This window comes from Rhinatrema bivittatum, chromosome 7 (genome assembly GCF_901001135.1).
Source record: "Rhinatrema bivittatum chromosome 7, aRhiBiv1.1, whole genome shotgun sequence".
NCBI classification, from domain to species: Eukaryota; Metazoa; Chordata; class Amphibia; order Gymnophiona; family Rhinatrematidae; genus Rhinatrema; species Rhinatrema bivittatum.
In genome coordinates this window covers 35,749,219-35,767,222 of record NC_042621.1, presented here as the reverse complement: position 1 = coordinate 35,767,222, position 18,004 = coordinate 35,749,219, and the positions used below count along the sequence as shown (strand labels likewise).

Here is an 18,004-nt window from a genome sequence, read left to right as displayed (position 1 = left end):
TGGGTAATGATTCAGATGGACTGAATCAAATCACTGTGAACCTAGAAGATGTGGTAGACCTGATTGACAAACTGAAGAGTAGTAAATCACCTGGACCAGATAGTGTACACCCCAGAGTTCTGAAGGAACTAAAAAATGAAATTTCAGACCTATTAGTAAAAATGTGTAACCTATCATTAAAATCATCCATTGTACCTGAAGATTGGAGGATAGCTAATGTAACCCCAATATTTATAAAGGGCTCCAGGGGCGATCCGGGAAACTACAGACCAGTTAGCCTGACGTCAGTGCCAGGAAAAATAGTGGAAAGTGTTCTAAACATCAAAATCACAGAACATATAGAAAGACATGGTTTAGTGGAACAAAGTCAGCATGGCTTTACCCAAGGCAAGTCTTGCCTCACAAATCTGCTTCACTTTTTTGACTGAGTTAATAAACATGTGGATAAAGGTGAACCAGTAGATGTAGTATACTTGGATTTTCAGAAGGCGTTTGACAAAGTTCCTCATGAGAGGCTTCTAGGAAAAGTAAAAAGTCATGAGATGAGTGGCAATGTCCTTTCGTGGATTGCAAACTGGCTAAAAGACAGGAAACAGAGAGTAGGATTAAATGGACAATTTTCTCAGTGGAAGGGAGTGGGCAGTGGAGTGCCTCAGGGATTTGTATTGGGACCCTTACTTTTCAATATATTTATAAATGATCTGGAAAGAAATACGACGAGTGAGATAATCAAATTTGCAGATGGTACAAAATTGTTCAGAGTAGTTAAATCACAAGCAGATTGTGATAAATTGCAGGAAGACCTTGTGAGACTGGAAAATTGGGCACCAAAATGGCAGATGAAATTTAATGTGGATAAGTGCAAGGTGATGCATATAGGGAAAAATAACCCATGCTATAGTTACACAATGTTAGGTTCCATATTAGGTGCTACAATCCAAGAAAGAGATCTAGGCGTCATAGTGGATAACACATTGAAATCGTCTGTTCAGTGTGCTGCGGCAGTCAAAAAAGCAAACAATGTTGGGAATTATTAGAAAGGGAATGGTGAATAAAACGGAAAATGTCATAATGCCTCTGTATCGCTCCATGGTGAGACCGCACCTTGAATACTGTGTACAATTCTGGTCGTCACATCTCAAAAAAGATGTAATTGCGATGGAGAAGGTACAGAGAAGGGCTCCCAAAATAAGGGGAAGGGCACAGCTCCCCTATGAGGAAAGACTAAAGAGGTTAGGACTTCTCAGCTTGGAGAAGAGATGGCTGAGGGGGGATATGATAGAGGTGTTTAAAATCATGAGAGGTCTAGAACGGGTAGATGTGAATCGGTTATTTACTCTTTCGGATAATAGAAAGACTAGGGGGCACTCCATGAAGTTAGCATGGGGCACATTTAAAACTAATCGGAGAAAGTTCTTCTTCACTCAACGCACAATTAAACTCTGGAATTTGTTGCCAGAGGATGTGGTTAGTGCAGTTAGTATAGCTGTGTTTAAAAAAGGATTGGATAAGTTCTTGGAGGAGAAGTCCATTACCTGCTATTAATTAAGTTGACTTGGAAAATAGCCATTGCTATTACTAGCAACGGTAACATGGAATAGACTTAGTTTTTGGGTACTTGCCAGTTCTTATGGCCTGGATTGGCCACTGTTGGAAACAGGATGCTAGGCTTGATGGACCCTTGGTCTGACCCAGTATGGCATGTTCTTATATACCTTCGGTAGGAAGTTAGGATGTGTACGCAGTGTAACTTTGTCGTGGTAAAATTGAAGGTAGGGTGGGTAGTGAACTAAGGCTTGTAATTCACTGATGCATCTTGCAGAGGTCAGGGCAACCAAGAAGAGTTCCTTCCAGGAAAGGTCCCTGGGATGACAAGTTTCTAATGGTTCGAAGGATGGTAGCATGAGTTGTTCCAACACTATGTTTACGTCCCACGGTACTGCAGGTTTCTTAGTCAGGGGCCGAAGATGTAGGACACATTTCATGAACCTGGAGACCAATGTGTGACAAGAAATAGGTTCTCCGTTGAGAGGCGTGTTTTAAGCCGCTATGGTACTGAGGTGTACTTGAAGCTAGACCTTCCCTGTAGAGTAGATGAAGATAATTTAGTAGGTGCTCTGGTGGACAGGTGAATGGATCTGCTCCCCTGCTGTACACCAGGACGCATAACGTGACCACTTTCAATGATAACTGAGTCTAGTTGATGGTTTTCTCGAGTAGTAGAATATCCTGGAAATGAGGAGGGATGTTTCGGTTTTGGAATATGAGCCTTTCAACCTCCAGGCAGTGAGATTCAGGGATGAATGAAGTGGGTGTAGTAGAGATCCCCCTTCCTGAGTAAGCAGTTGAGGGCTGTTGCCTAGGGGGATCGGTTGGTGTATGGACAATTGAATTAGGTAGCTGTACCAGGATTAACGTGCCCATGCTGGGGCAATGAGAATCAAATCTGCGTTGTCTTTGATGCATCGCTGGACTGTGCAAGAGATGAGAGCTATCAGAAGGAATGCTTAGAGCAGGTCCTGGGACCAATCTATGAGGGAGTGTGTCCTGTGCCAGCCGGTGTGGGCTGGGGTATACTGAGCAAAATAGTTTGACCTTCCTGTTCTCTTCTGTTGGGAAGAGGTCAATCCGGGGATGACCCCAAGTGGAGAAAATGCAATTGGCCATCTCCTGCTGGAGTTCCCATTCGTGGGGGTGAAAAATCCTGCTTAGCTTGTCTGCTCTAGAGTTGTTGATTCCCAGCAGGTATGTGGCTTGTAGGGAGATTCCTCTGCTCTGTGCCCATTCCAGGATTCTTATAGTTTCTTGGCAAAGGTTCCATGAACCTGACCCTCCTTCTTTGTTTATGTAGAACATTGCTACCTGATTGTCATGTCCACATGAACCATCTGGTTTTGGAGACTGTGCTTGAAGGTTCGAAGGGCGTGTCGAATGGCCCAGAGCTCTAGAAGGTTTGTGTTGGGTTCGTTCTTGGTTGGACCATTGTTCCTGAGTTTATAAAAGTGTGTGAGATGGGCTCCCCAACCTGAGGGAGATGCATCTGTGGTCAGTATTGTCTGAGCCCGTTGTTAGTGCTCGTGGTGTTATCCACCAATGAAGATCTCGCTTCATGTTGGTTGTTATGACGAACCTCGTGGAGAGGGGGTTTCAAAATTGGTCCCATTGTCTCTTTAGGCTCCATTGTAAATGAAGCATATGAAGACATGTGTGTGGAATTACATAGATGGCTGTTGCCATGTGGCCCAGGATGGTGAAGATTTAATGGGGCTGGACAACTGTACTGCCCAGAAGTCGATGGGTGATCATTGTCAGAGTAACCGCTCGAGGTTCTGGCAGGAAAGCTTTGTCTCGAATGGTGTCTATATATGTGCCAATGAATTGTAGGCAATGAGTAGGTTGTAGGTTCGATTTCTCGTAGCTGATTAGGAGGCCCAGATGGTCTAGGTAAGATATTGTGCGGAGTAGATTGCTTCGCAGGGTTGACTGAGTGGGGGCTACTAGTAGCCAATCGTCCAGGTAAGGAAAAATGTGTACTCCCTGTCGGCAAAGGAACGCCACCGCTAGGCATTGCATGAAGACCCTCGGGGCAGAGGAGACTCCGAATGGTAATATCTGGTACTGGAAGTGTCTCTCGTTCGTGGTGAAGCAGAGATATCACCAAGATTTGGGGTGCATCGGCATGTGTGCATACGCATCTTTCAGATCTAGTGAGCACATCCAATCTCTGGGTTGTAGGAAGGGCACGAAGGATTTTAGGGATGTCATCTTGAATTTCTCTTTTTGCAGGTATTTGTTGAGAGATTGTAGGTCTGGGATGGGGCATAGCTCTCCAGATTTCTTGGGAATGAGGAAGTATTGGGAATAAAATCATTGTTGGATTTGTGGTGATGGTAATTCTTGGATACACTCTTGTTGGCGTAGGTGATTTATCTCCTGTAGGAGAGGTGCCTAGTGCATCCTCTGATGTTTTTGGATAACCAGATGTGGGAGGGGAGGGCGGGTTTGGAAGTTTAGGGAATAACCCTTCTCTATTATACTGAGGACCCAAAGGTTGGATGTAACAGTGCTCCAGGCTGGTAGGAATCACGATAGTCTGCCACCCACGGTATGATCTGGTAGCAGTGGTAATGCTATTCTTAAAAACCTTGTTGGTTTTTGGCAGGACGAGTTTCTGTTGATGGTTTGTGTTGCCGTGGAGCTTGAGAGCATTGGCGCATGTTGCTGATATGGTTGTTGGCGGCTGGGTTGGTAAGGTGGGTCTGTAGGTGCGACGAGGGTAGTTTGTTTTCTTGAAAAAGAGGATAAATGACATCGAGGACTTTCTGGCAGGCTGGTTAATGACAGGACTACTACTTTTTGCTTTTTTAATTTAGCTACTGTCTCCACTAACCTGTCACCGAAGAAGTGTCTGGATGACATGGGAGATCTGTTACGTTCTCATGAACGTCATTTCTTATCGCACTCGACCTGAGCCAGGCCATGTGGCGTGCTGTGATGGAATTTGCAGTGGCCTTTGCCGATGTTTCATATCCCTCATATATAGAACGAAGGAGGTGGCGAAGGCCCTCCTCCATTTCAAAAAATTCCTGAGGAAGATGGGCATCTGAAGAGGCGTCCTGCAAGATGGGTTTAAGGGATTGAAGGCACTCACGTATTGAGTGACGTAAAACTGATGATTTTGGATTTTTGCATTTAACATGCCTGATTGATAAGATTTCTTTCAAAAATCATCCATGTATCTGTGGTCTCTTCCCAGAGGGGTGTTAGCATGGAGCCTTGATTTTCTTGTTCTTTGATTGCCGATTCTATGACAATGGAATTATGGGGAAGCTATACCGAATTATACCGGCTCTCCCTGCTAGCGCCATCCCAGGTCGGCCCTCCCCGCGCGTTCGGCGCTGACCCGTCGGGGTCAGGGGAGGTGGACCAGAGGTAGGGAGAGAGGCCACACGCGCCAGAATCCCCGAGCCGGCAGGAATCGAAACCGACTTAAAAAAAAAAAAGAAAAAACGCCGCGGTAAGCCCGCCCCCAAGCCGACGTCAGACAGGTGACCGGAGCCCTTTAAAGGGCTCGACGGAGAGAGACGTGCCCTTTCGACCCCGGCTCTCCCTGCTAGCGCCATCCCAGGTCGGCCCTCCCCGCGCGTTCGGCGCTGACCCGTCGGGGTCAGGGGAGGTGGACCCGAGGTAGGGAGAGAGGCCACACGCGCCGGAATCCCCGAGCTGGCAGGAATCGAAACCGACTTAAAAAAAAAAAGAAAAAACGCCGCGGTAAGCCCGCCCCCAAGCTGACGTCAGACAGGCGACCGGAGCCCTTTAAAGGGCTCAACGCTGCTAGGCGTCGCGCGCACGAAGGAGCGCGACAAAGGGGCCCCTTCGTGCGCGCCGGAGTAACACCAAGCAAGGCACCTTTCTTTTCAAAGCCAGCACAGCCTTGCACCCAGACTCTGCCACGCCATACCTCACCATTAAACAACCATTCTGCACTCATTCATCCATGCTCCTTTCACCCAGCTGATCAACACGCTACAGACCAGCACTCAGACTCACTCCACGGACCAGCACGCACTCACTCCACGGACCAGCACTCAACGGACTCACTCCACGGACCAGCACTCAACGGACTCATTCTACAAACTGATAGATATCACAAACTAACTGACATCCACCTATTATTCACCCCCCTTAATCATCAGACACTTCATCAAACACCCTTCCTGAACACAAACAGAACATGACTCAAGGATACCCAATTCCCATCCTCCACCACAACATTACCAGGGAAATACCGCTCACACTTCTCCGGACACGCACCACCAGATCCCTTATACCAATCCTGGTCTCACCTTTAACCCAACTACTGGGTCTCGCACTAATCTCAGTATCCCTTTTTAACGCTCAATCAATCACAAAAAAATCACACATTCTAAATGACTACCTCCTCGATGCAAACCCAGACATCTGCGCCATAACAGAAACCTGGCTTAAACCAACAGATGCAGCCCTGGTTAACCAACTACCCACTCATCAATATGATATCTTCTCTCTTCCCAGACAGAAAAAAAGAGGCGGCGGATTGCTCCTAGCAGCCAAAAAGGAACTTAAACTTACCCTCCAACCAATTAAGTCAGCCCCTAAACTAGAACTAGGCCTGTTTAAATCTGAACACCTGCAAATCCTCCTTACATACGCCCCACCTGGTCTACTAGACTCAGATGCATCTCCCATAATTGAAACCATAGCCAAACACATCAACCTAGATGCCCCCGCATTGATATTAGGGGATTTCAACCTCCATGTCGATTCAACCCCGCACTCTCCCAACTGTGAAGCATTCCTAACCTCTCTCAAGGCGATGGGCTTCACACAAATCATCAACAATCCCACCCACAAAGCGGGGCATATTCTTGACCTGATCTTCATCAACTCCAATTTTTCTACTTCTACCCCCCCGGAATGCACTCCAGTTCCCTGGTCCGACCACTCCCTGATTACTGTCTCCCTCACAAGCAAGGAATACCACAAAACTCAACCCACCCAATCAACAATTCAATACAGGAGATCCTGCTCCTCAGAAGTCCTCAGCGAGCTCCTAACAAAGGAACTCCACAATATAGAAGTCTCTGACCCCAACTCAGCACTCTGCTCTTGGATTAGTATCACAGAATCAATAGCGAACAGAGTTTGCCCGCAGGCAACCAGAAGAAGTAAACAGACGCCTAACAGGAAACAACCATGGTTCTCCGACGAACTCAGAGAGCTTAAGCAAAACCTCAGACAAAGAGAAAACAAATGGCGTAAGACCCCATGCCCGAGCACACTAAACGCTTACAAATCGACCTTACACATTTACAGAAACGCCACGCACCGAGCAAAAAAAGATTTCTACGGCCACAGAATCCATGACCTCGTCTTTGATCCCAAGGCTCTTTTCTCCTATGTAACAGAGCTCACTAAAACCACCACCCCTTGCATCCCAGACGAACTGGCACAAACAAAGGCAAATGAATTGGCAATTTTTTTCCACAACAAAATCTCTAACTTACTAAAAGGCCTGCCCATCAATTCTTCCTCCTCTCACATCCCCAGCCCCCCCACCTCAAACTCCGGACCCTCTCTGGAGTCATTTGAACCCACCTCCTCCCTGGAAATCGGATCAATTTTAAAGAAAATGAAACCTTCATACCACCCACTGGACCAAATCCCAACCAAGCTCCTTCTATCGGTGCCAGACTGCATCTCCAAATACCTAGCTGACATCATAAACTGCTCACTATCACAAGGAATCTTTCCGGAAGTCCTAAAAATTGCCACCCTCAAACCCCTTCTTAAGAAAGCAAATCTAGACCCTAGAGAACCCAACAACTTCCGGCCTATTTCCAATCTACCTTTTCTAGCAAAGATCATGGAAAAAATAGTTAACACCCAATTATCAGAATACTTGGAAGATCACAACATTCTCCATTCATCTCAATATGGATTTCGCAAAGCTCTAAACACCGAATCACTCCTCATCTCCCTCACAGACCATCTCCTCATGGGTATGGACTCCGGACACTCCTTCCTGCTAATACTACTCGACATCTCAGCAGCATTCGACACGGTGAACCATACCACCCTTCTAAAACGACTTTCGGACATCGGGATAACAGGTACAGCTTTCAAATGGTTCGACTCTTTTCTCACGAACAGAGGTTACAAAGTAAAGATCAACAACAAGGAATCTCCGCTCATCAACACTACAAGAGGTGTTCCTCAGGGCTCTTCTCTGTCTCCTACACTATTCAACCTATACCTTCTCCCCCTTTGCCAGCTGCTTACGAATCTTAAACTCAAACACTATCTCTACGCTGACGATGTCCAAATCCTGATCCCTATAACCGAATCCCTTACAAAAACACTGAAATTCTGGAACAACTGCCTCAAAGAAATCAATGACCTCCTGACTACCTTAAACCTTGTACTCAACACGTCCAAGACAGAAATGCTCCTTATATCCCTCAACCACAAAGATAGCCTACTCACAAGTCACAACAACACCCTGGTCAACCAAGCAAGAGACCTAGGAGTTATAATCGATAACCAACTAAATCTAAAAAAGTTCATCACCAACACAACCAAAGACTGCTTCTTCAAGCTGCAGGTATTAAAAAGACTCAAACCACTACTGTATTTTCAAGACTTCAGATCGGTACTCCAGGCCATTATATTCTCCAAATTGGATTACTGCAATTCCATTCTGCTAGGCCTCCCCGCCTCTTCCACCAAACCACTACAGATGCTACAAAACTCGGCTGCCAGAATTTTAACAAACTCCAATAGAAGAGACCACATCACACCTATCCTGAAAAACCTACATTGGCTCCCAGTAAACTTCAGAATTCTACACAAATGTCTCACCATCATCCATAAAGCTATATACAACAGTACACCCATCGACTTACACAACCCTCTCACGCTGCACTTCTCTACCAGACCCATCAGAGAAGCATACAAAGGTACGCTACACCCCCCCCCAGCCAAATTCACACACCTTTCATCCACTAAAGATCGAGCCTTCTCGGCAGCAGCACCAACCATCTGGAACAACATGCCCACAGACCTTAGACAGGAACCTTGCACACAAACTTTCAGAAAGAAACTCAAGACATGGCTATTTCTACAAGCCTTCCCCGATCTATGACATCCCCTACTGCTACAACTAGGTATAGGATACCATGTATAGTGGATTACATTCAGTCCTGAATACTAGAGTCTATTATAGCCTTATGTATATATCTGTATATTATTTATTTCTGAGACTAAATACTACCTATTTCTATGCTAGCCACTACTCTGGCTTTTCCTCCTCCCAGTTCAAGTACCCCTGTTTATTGTAACTTTTCACTCTCTCCCTCTCTCCTAGCCTATTGTTCACGAAGTTGTTAATTTTAATGTTATTGCACCACTGTTTATTGTAAACCGATACGATATGATTGGTATCATGAGTGTCGGTATAAAAAAGACCTAAATAAATAAATAGTAGGGTGAATCCCGCATGCAATACTTTAAATCTGTTTTTCTTGAAGTTGGTATTGAGATGAAGGGAGATTCCCACGCTTTCTGCATTAGGGAATCGAGAACTGAATGTGCGGGAAGTGCTGTAGGCTCTGACGGGGTATCAAACATTTTTAGAATGCCCATCATTTCCTGTCTGGGATCAGGAACCTTTTTGGTTTGTACATTGAGTCGTTGACCCACCTTCTCTAAAAACTGCGAGTAGGTAAGGTCTTCTGGGGGTGATACTGGCTCCGGCAGGATCTCCGCTGGATCAGATGGGTAACCTGTAGAGATGTTGGATGAGATTGATCCAGGAGAATAATCTTTCGTCGGAGAAGGAATGTGAGGCTAATGTCTGAGTGTAGGATCCAGAGTTTGGGGCCTTTGAGGAGGTAATGGAGCCTCAGAAGGCTTGTCCGCTGGTGGTTGATTCTGCTGTTCTGATCTCAAGAATTGGGATAAGATCAGTGATATCTGAGATATTGCTTGTGAAGCCAACCCCGATGGAGGAGGTAGTTCTGGTTGCATTGGTATACCTGCTGGAGGTAGTGCTGCCAGCAGCGTGACCGAATCCGGTCCTCTGGATTGAGCTATGTTAACCGGTCGTCCGATTTTTTTTTTTTTTTATACAGCGGGTCCTGTAGGCCAGAACCCGTGCGGCATCTGGATGCCATGGAAAGTCCTGAAAACACCTCTGATGAGGCTGAAGTGGTGTCAGAGTGTCTTGGGGAAGATGGATCTCCCTCCGATTCTACATTTAAGTAAGGGAGAAGGCTCCCTGGGTCTTTTGTGACTGGAATGTTTCTTGTGCTGTCTGGAAACGGGCTGCGTCGGCAGCATCAGTGTAGAAGGAATTGAAGATGGTCCTGTAGAAGGCAGCGTCTGTAAAATAGACGAGGCTTCAGTGTGTGTTGACGCGGGACGCAGAGTTTGTGATTGCGCCAGATCTCATTACTATTGATGCACTATGTGCTCCTTGCGTCGGTTGCCCTTAGAGGCATCGATGTGTCTGTTTTCTTCGTGTGTCGGCATTGCCATGCTTTCAACGCTGTCGATGCAGTTTTTTGCTTTGGTGTGGCCGGCGTGTCTGCAGCGCCATGCATTGATTTTAATGGGCCTTTTTTGGCGCCAAATCCGAGGGTCTGCTGAAGCGGCCTGACGGTGAGAGGGTGCCTTTGAGTGTCTGTGGGGGCCCAGGGAGGATTTTGTAGAGACCTCTGATGGGGCATAAGAGCCTGATGGTGCTCCATGAAGCTGCTCAATCCTGGCAGCTCTTTGCCTCTGGGCCTGTGGGGATATGCATCCGTAGTCCCTGCAGTTAGCCTGTCATGGTTGGGACCTAGGCAGATGTAACAAACCTGGTGTCCATCCATGACAGACATTATCTTTCCGCATTGGCAGATCTTAAAGCCTGGTGGATGAGGCATAATGGGATTCTCTGCCAATCCTGAGGTGATTTTGATGTCTCTTTTTTTTGTGAATAATCGCTTTCTGACAGAGAGAAGAGAGCTCCGCGTGTTCTGTCGTGCGGAAAAAAATTGGACTGAGGAGACTTGGGGAAACACGGGAAGATACAAGGTTCACCTCACAAAAAAGACTTTGGTGATCTTTGAGAACTCCACCACCTAATGGCATGGAGGACGTACCCAGACAGCATGGCTAATTCATGCTGCTTATCTACGGGGAAAAACTTGTACAATGGTGCTGGAAATGGAGAGGTTAGGCCACTGACTCATTCACATTCCCAACTCTCTTCCTGCACTCACTGCAGGCTCTGCCAAGCTGGCTGTCAGCATGTCCATGCTGCTGTATCTCATCACCTGCTCCCTTCTAGTAAGGTCTCCCAACTACTGGTACCCATCATTCCTCTCACCCTAGCATTTTCTTATTGAATGTGAACATTCTCCTAGCCTTCCATAAGTTTGCTCACTGGGAATGGCTATGTCATCAGAACTGGATCCACTCCAATTTTATTTATATTCCACCTTTCAAACACTTCAAAGCAGATTATATCCAGGTACTGTATGTATTTCCTTGTCCCCAGAGAGTTCACAATCTAAATTTGTACCTGAGGTAATGGAGAGTGAAGTGACTTTCTGAAGGTCACAAGGTTAGGCAGCAGGATTTGAACCTGGTTTCCCTGGATACAATTTCAGACCTGGCCAGAGCAATGCACTCTTATTACTCCTATTTGGCACTTTTATAGCATTACTCCATATAGACAATGCTATATAAAAATATACAAGCCATTGCTGCTCTGTAGAGCTTAGAATACAGGGAAAAATCTGTCACCCATTTCTACTTCAGTGAGAGAGATCCACTGAAGTATCTACACTAGAATGAATATTAATTTAATATCCACCTAAAAAAAAAAAAAAAGGTTGCCCTCATGAAGGGCTGCTCCAGACAAACTTCACTAAACCTCTAAGTCACTCACAGACTTAGTTCACCCTGCCTCTTACACAGCATAGAATTGGATGCAGGTTATTTCCCACATGCCCCAATACAGCACAAAGCCAGCCATCACGAGTGCATTTCTTGCTGTTTTTGTAAAACTAATAAACAGCAGAATCTATTGCTACTGACCCTGCACTCCATCAGGGATGTTCAAAGAAAACAAACTGGCAAGCATTGGGCACTATCCTTTCCTGTGGTAATGGTGTCACTTATTCATGAAGGCCCTGTTCAGTTTTGTTTTTAAACTGTTGTCATGGAAAAAGCACTCTGTATATACTTGTTACTAAAGACTAAGCAGAGCCATTAGGCAATTTGGTATTTTGAAAAGTCTAATATGTGCTGTTTTATTTAAACAAAGAATGAGTCAGGCTAATGTTTGTCAGGTGATTAAAAGAAATAAAAGGAAATTTAGAGCTAAAGAAAAGTTAAAAACATAAGGGCATAAGAAGTTGAAGCAAACTAGTGGGGCAAAAATAATGCAGGTATTTAGAAATGGCTCAGGTTTTTTTTCAGTGGTAGCTCAAGCCAAGTTACATTAAATTGTAGAGAGCTTATAATACCAAGGGAAAAATACTGCGGGGGTCATAATGCTTCAGAAGTTGACCCTGCTACTTTGTGATTCCCTACAAATCCCATTTCACTCCCTCCTTTCTCTACCCCATCCCTCTCTCTCTCCTTCCTGATGACTTCTTCACTCTCCCCTACCTCCTCTCCCCCCTCCCACTTTGTGATTCCCCTACCACTTTGTGATTCCCAATGGTGGCTCTAGGACTGTGGCCCTGAGTAAGCCCCTCTACCCCCGCCCCTGAATCGTGTAAAACCACAGGGGCCTGCATAGACCCGTCACAAACAGGGGTCCTCGGTGGTGGCTGCTGTAGAGTTGCCAGCTTTCCTATAGAGCAGGACTTATCCATTTGGGGAAATGAAGTGTATGGCCTCTCCTTATATGCATATTTTTAGATCCCTGAGCGGAAAGGCTGTACACAAACAGTAAACTGAATTACAATTACTGTAAAATAAATCACCAGCATTCAAACAGTAACAACCCTACCAATGTGTGTCCAGTTAATTTGGTTCTTTATTAGAGGAAAAAGGGATTTTAGTGATAGGAAGGAGGGTAAGAAATCTGGGAATAAGCAGAAAGAATGAAGGAGGAATCTTAGGGGCTGATGCACTCTTACGAGCAGTTAGATGTGGGTAAAATAGGTGCTAATCAATCCCCTAATGCAATAAGGGGATTAGCGCCTATTTTACGCACATCTAACACGGCGTGAACGAGAGAGCGCTCATCACATGCATGAGAACGAGCCCTACTGATCATTCACTCCCAATGCAAACAGATAAATGTGCGTTTGACGCACATTTATCACTCAGTTATTAACGCTTGCCTGCAGAGGCGTTAATAGCTGAGGGCATTGAAAAGTACAGAAAAAACTGCTTTTTCTGAACTTTTTTTTAAAGTAAAAAAAAAAAATAGCTGGGCAGAGCGCTGAATGAAGACCGCCAGTAAACTTGGCGTCTGTTTTCGTAACCCACCGTCTGCCAGTAATGAAAATGGCTGCCGATAAACGGGCCGATACAGTAAAAATTGTGGGAGAGCACACAGGCCACTCTTCTGTGTGCAAGATTCTGTATTCAAATGAGGGCCCGTGGCAAAAAGAGGTGCTAGGGACACTAGCGCGTCCCTAGCATCTCTTTTTGGACAGGAGCAGCGGCTGTCAGCGGGTTTGACAGCTGATGCTCAATTTTGCCGGCGTCTGTTCTCAAACCCGCTGACAGCCACAGGTTCGGAAACCGGACGCCGGCAAAATTGAGCGTCCGGTTTTCAACCTGTGAGCTGTGGGCCGATTTCAAAAAAATTTTTTTTTTAACTTTCGGGCCCTCCGACTTAATATCACCATGATATTAAGTCGGAGGGTGCACAGAAAAGCAGTTTTTACTGCTTTTCTGTGCACTTTCCCGGTGCCCAGAGAAATTAACGCCTACCTTTGGGTAGGCGCTAATTTCTGAAAGTAAAATGTGCGGCTTGGCTGCACATTATGCTTTCTGAATCGCGTGGGAATACCTAATAGGGCCATCAACATGCATTTGCATGTTGCGTTCGCTATTAGGTTCGGGGGGGTTGGAGGTGCTATTACCCCTTACTGAATAAGGGGTAAAGTTAGCGCGTCCAATCGTGGGTTAACAGTGCGATCTGCCAGAGCACACTGTACTGTATCAGCCTGAAACTCGGGGGCTGTTTTCATTACTGGCAGCCAAGCAGCCGTGAAGGAGGTACTAAGATCACGCAAGCGACCCTAGCGCCGCCTCCTTAGTGCATCCCCCCCTTTTGGGCACCATGCTTCCGTTAAGAGAGCGGGTGCTTACTGTTCAGCGCCCGCTTTCTATGCACCCTTACTGCATCGGCCCCTTAGCTAGAGAGAGAAGGGTAGGACATAGTGGGGGAATTCAAGGAAGATTAGGAGAGATGAAAAGAGGGCCAAGTGGGATTGAGGAGGAAGTATCGGGTAGGAAGCAAGAGGGTAGTAGGGATGGGGTGGAAGAGGGAGCACTAGTGAAGGAGAAGGAAGGAAGCCACAACTCGCACAATCCGACTTCATCCCCTCTTCCAACACCCCTTTCATTCCTCACGTTCCCTCTTTCACTCCCCCCCCCCCCCCCCCCCCCAAAATCCAGGCTTCCTCCACCACAAACCCTAGTTCATACCCTTCCCCTGGCCCATGGACCCCTCACGCATCCTGGTAAACTCCGTCCTCCCCCCCATTTCACTCCCTTCTTTCTCTGCCCTCTCCCTCCCTCCCTCTCTCTCTTATTCCTGCTGACTTCTTCACTCTCCCCCAAGGCGATCGCGGTCACTCCATTGCTCCTTCCCGGATCCTATCCCTCACCCATTCAGATATACAGGCCTTGCAGCGCCTCAGTTACTTCCCTCCCCGCCCCGCATTGCGCTTTGAATCATACGGCGAATTAGGTGGACCGCCGGTGTTCCTCTCAACTGCCCCAATGATTTCCTTCCGGGGCAGGTGGGCGGGAGAGGAGCAGAGCGCCTAGCGCTGCGCCAGTGTTGACAATTTAGCGGTTTTGTTGCTAAATCTGGCGATCTTAGAACTGTGAATATGACAGGGAATTAATTTAGCTATAAATCCAGCGATTTCCCACAACTCTAAACTTCCCGTCCGGTTCCCTAGTTATGAGGGACATCTGGCAGCAGGAAAATGCAAGAGAGTGAGACTGAGACTTCCTTGGGCTAGAGTGCCCCAGAAGCGTACAAGAGAGTGAGACTTCCGTTGGCTAGAATGCCCCAGGAGCGTACAAGAGAGTGAGACTTCCGTTGGCTAGAATGCCCCAGGAGCGTGTAAGAAAGCGAGAACTCTGGCTGGAACGTGGTGATGTAGAGAGTGTGCGGTCCCTCTCGTGCTGGCTCGCAGGATGTACTAGGGAAACAAACGAGGTCATGATTCAGTTTTCCCACACTCTCGCTGTTTGTTCTGGAAGGCTAAACAACTATTCACAGTCAGGGGCAAAAAAAAGTTACAACGTTAATATCACTCTGAGTGACAATATGACAGCAGCAGTCGTTGGGACTTGAGCGTCAGGGGCACTTTCTCCCTGAGATCGGGGACTGGCTCCTGCCTTCTCCTCTAGCCTGCTTTTTTTTTTTTTTCTTTTCTTGTGACTGCAGCAGAGGGAAAGTACCAAGTACTTTCCATTTTGTTTTCTTTGGACATCTCCGGGAGTGCAGCCTCAGTATCAGTAGATTATTCTGATAGTTTAAAAAAAAACAGCAAGAAAGGCAACGGTAAGTAGTGTAGCAGGAGGTGGCTGGTTTGTGCTGTATTAGGAAATGGAAGTGTGTGCAGATTAAGGGGCAGAGTCTGCCAGTGATTTACAGATTTGGATAAGTTTGACTATTAGGGCTTCGGGAGGAAACTTTTTTTTTGATGAATGTTAAATATTCGTGTTAATTCTAATGTGGGTATTTCAGTGACTCTCTCCCCTCCCATAGTAGAAGAAACGTTTGAGGAGATTATTTCCTTGTATGTTTGATTAGATTGCAAGATGTATTGAGCAGGGTCTGGCTCATATGTTTTCGTACGGTGATGCATACTTTGAGGAGTGCTATAGAAGTGAAAGTAGTAATAGTAAGGAATAAGTGTGTTGCTCTGGACAAGTTTAAGTGTTTGAAATTGTATCCTGATCTGACGGCCTCCTACGTGAGGGGCTAGGAGGAGGGTATTAGGACAAGGCTCACAGCCAATGAGAGAGAATGATGGCTGTAGGCGTCCAGAGACGGCAGAGGGAAGGGGTGATGAGTAGCAGCAGCATGTACATGCTTACAGCCAGCTTGAGTGAGCCTGCAGTTGGGTGCAAGAGGAGAGAGATGGGAATCTGAAGTAAGTCGGTGCACGCTGTGCTCTGGGCTAGTCTTTCCATTTCCAACATAATAACCCAGGCACGTTGCAGCACTCATCCTTCCTAATGTAACTACCCCCAGCCCGTTCCCTCTCTAATAAGCACTGGGACATCTGTTAAAAAATCCAAAACTTATTCATTCCACATAACCGAACACATTAACTCTGATCTTGCAACAGAAACAAAAACAGTGGAAGATATAGGCCACAGCTTTCAATAAATTAAAGTATTACCTAACAAAACCCCCCATACCTGTGCTATTGCAGCATTCGCTGCCAAGGAGACTTTTCTTTTGTTATCAATACCACACTTTCCACCATTATTTATATCCACCTCTTATCACCTCATCAAGCTGTACCATACAAAATGTTCAGGGATGGGACAGCCCCCCACCATTTGTTATTTATTCCACCCACTCCCCAGGCCAGTCGGATCCCGGCCTTGGGGTTATTTATTCCTGTCTTATATTGCGCTGTCTTACTTGGGGGCTGTTTGCAATGAGCCTAACGCTAATACCCACCACCAGCCCAGATGCCCCCTTTCTAATGGCACCTGAGCACCCCCATTTTCGTCTTTCATTTGGCTGGTGAACTGCCGCCTCCCCCCCCCCCCCCCCCCCCCCCCATCCCTATTTAAGATTTTAATAAACTTCAATTGCCATCTGAAAATCTAAGCTGAAAATGACCAAAGCCATGTCTGTTAAGTGGATCCCATCCTGCCTAACTAAACTTTCCCATTGGGATCTTACTTTCCAGTGCTCTATTTGTGCCTCATTCAGCTCCCTCACATGACTGCTTGCTGCTTTTTTTTTTCTTTTTTTTTTTCTGCCTTTCTCCTTTCATTTTTTGCTCTTGGTCCCATCCATAATAATCAACTATACTTCCTTTTATTATTATCATCAACTTTATGTCCCTTTGTGTTACCAAATCATTTATCCCCAAATCTCTGATGATAGTATGAGGTTTAGGTTGCACCCTGGCCATCTGCAAATGCTTAGGAATTAACTTGTTCTTTTATTCCTCTCCACCGCATCCATTTTACCATTTAAGTAAGCTCAATCCTTCACCACACACTTTTCCTTGCCCAGTATAAAAAGGCATGACCTACAGTGACCATTTTTTGGCCAGTGTTCAAAGCTGTCCTTTGTTCTGTCACAATAAGATAATTCATCTAAGATTTCCAGTATTGCTCACCCCTCTCAAAGATTTTGATCCTGTTTTATTCCCAGCATCTGATTTGTCGTCTCTGCCTATGTTCCATGCCCAAATCCTTGGCCAGCGATGTGGCCCCAATCCTAACAGTGTGTGTTTTATAATCCTTGGTGTCCCTGCTTGCTATCTCATGTCAGTTTGACATCACTTTCTGAAACTGGAACTGCAAAAGTGCTGTCCCAGCTTTGTGTTTAAAATTGGACCCTCCCCCAGAGGCCTCAATTTGTACTCCTCCCCAACTTGAACTGGGCATAATATTTTGTTCTATATAAACACACAACCTCACCTAGCATCTTATAGCTATTATGAAACTTTGTACCGTACCTTACAGGCACCTGTCTAGATGTTAAAATAAAGCTACATTGTTAAGTGCCTTATTGTTAACCGTTGTGACAGCTTCTAGCTTAACGACGGTATAAAAAAAAGTTTAAATAAATAAATAAAATAGTGTTCCGTTGCATCCTCCTTTTTCTATCTGTTTTTGGATTGATACATCCATACCTCTAACTAGTCTTCCTCCAAATGCACATCTCCTGCTAGCACCGGTTCATGGGTTTTAAAACTAGTTTATACCACAACCACTGTTCCCTCTAAGCTGTGCCCATGTGTGTGCATTCACAGATTGTGAACCCTGCGCGCACAGCACAAATTAGTGCACACAAAACCCCCCAATATTATTTGCACAAATTTGAACTTGGCTTATAAAAAGTTGCACAGTAAGAAAATTTGAGGGAACGTTGGGTACAACTTCACTAACTAAATGCGCTATAGAACATGATTAGGAATGCTACTCCAAATAGCTCCGCCTCATAGCCATTTTATGCTATCTCAAGCAGGATCTCAATCCTTATCCTCAAGCTTGCCGTTATGGACCTTGAGTACTA

General features: G+C 45.8%; 1 protein-coding gene across 2 annotated transcripts in view; it reads left to right on the top strand.

The window, feature by feature from the left end:
• The first annotated feature begins 14,724 nt into the window (after nucleotides 1-14,724).
• The window catches only part of ADAT1 (adenosine deaminase tRNA specific 1), a 132,779-nt gene continuing 129,499 nt past the window's right edge, over nucleotides 14,725-18,004 (top strand). Inside the window, exon 1 of one of the 2 annotated variants that reach the window (XM_029608241.1) lies at nucleotides 14,725-14,947. The gene's annotated coding sequence lies outside the window, so the exon portion shown is untranslated. Of the gene's footprint in view, nucleotides 15,296-18,004 lie in introns of both variants that reach the window. The other variant, XM_029608242.1, reaches the window with a different exon arrangement.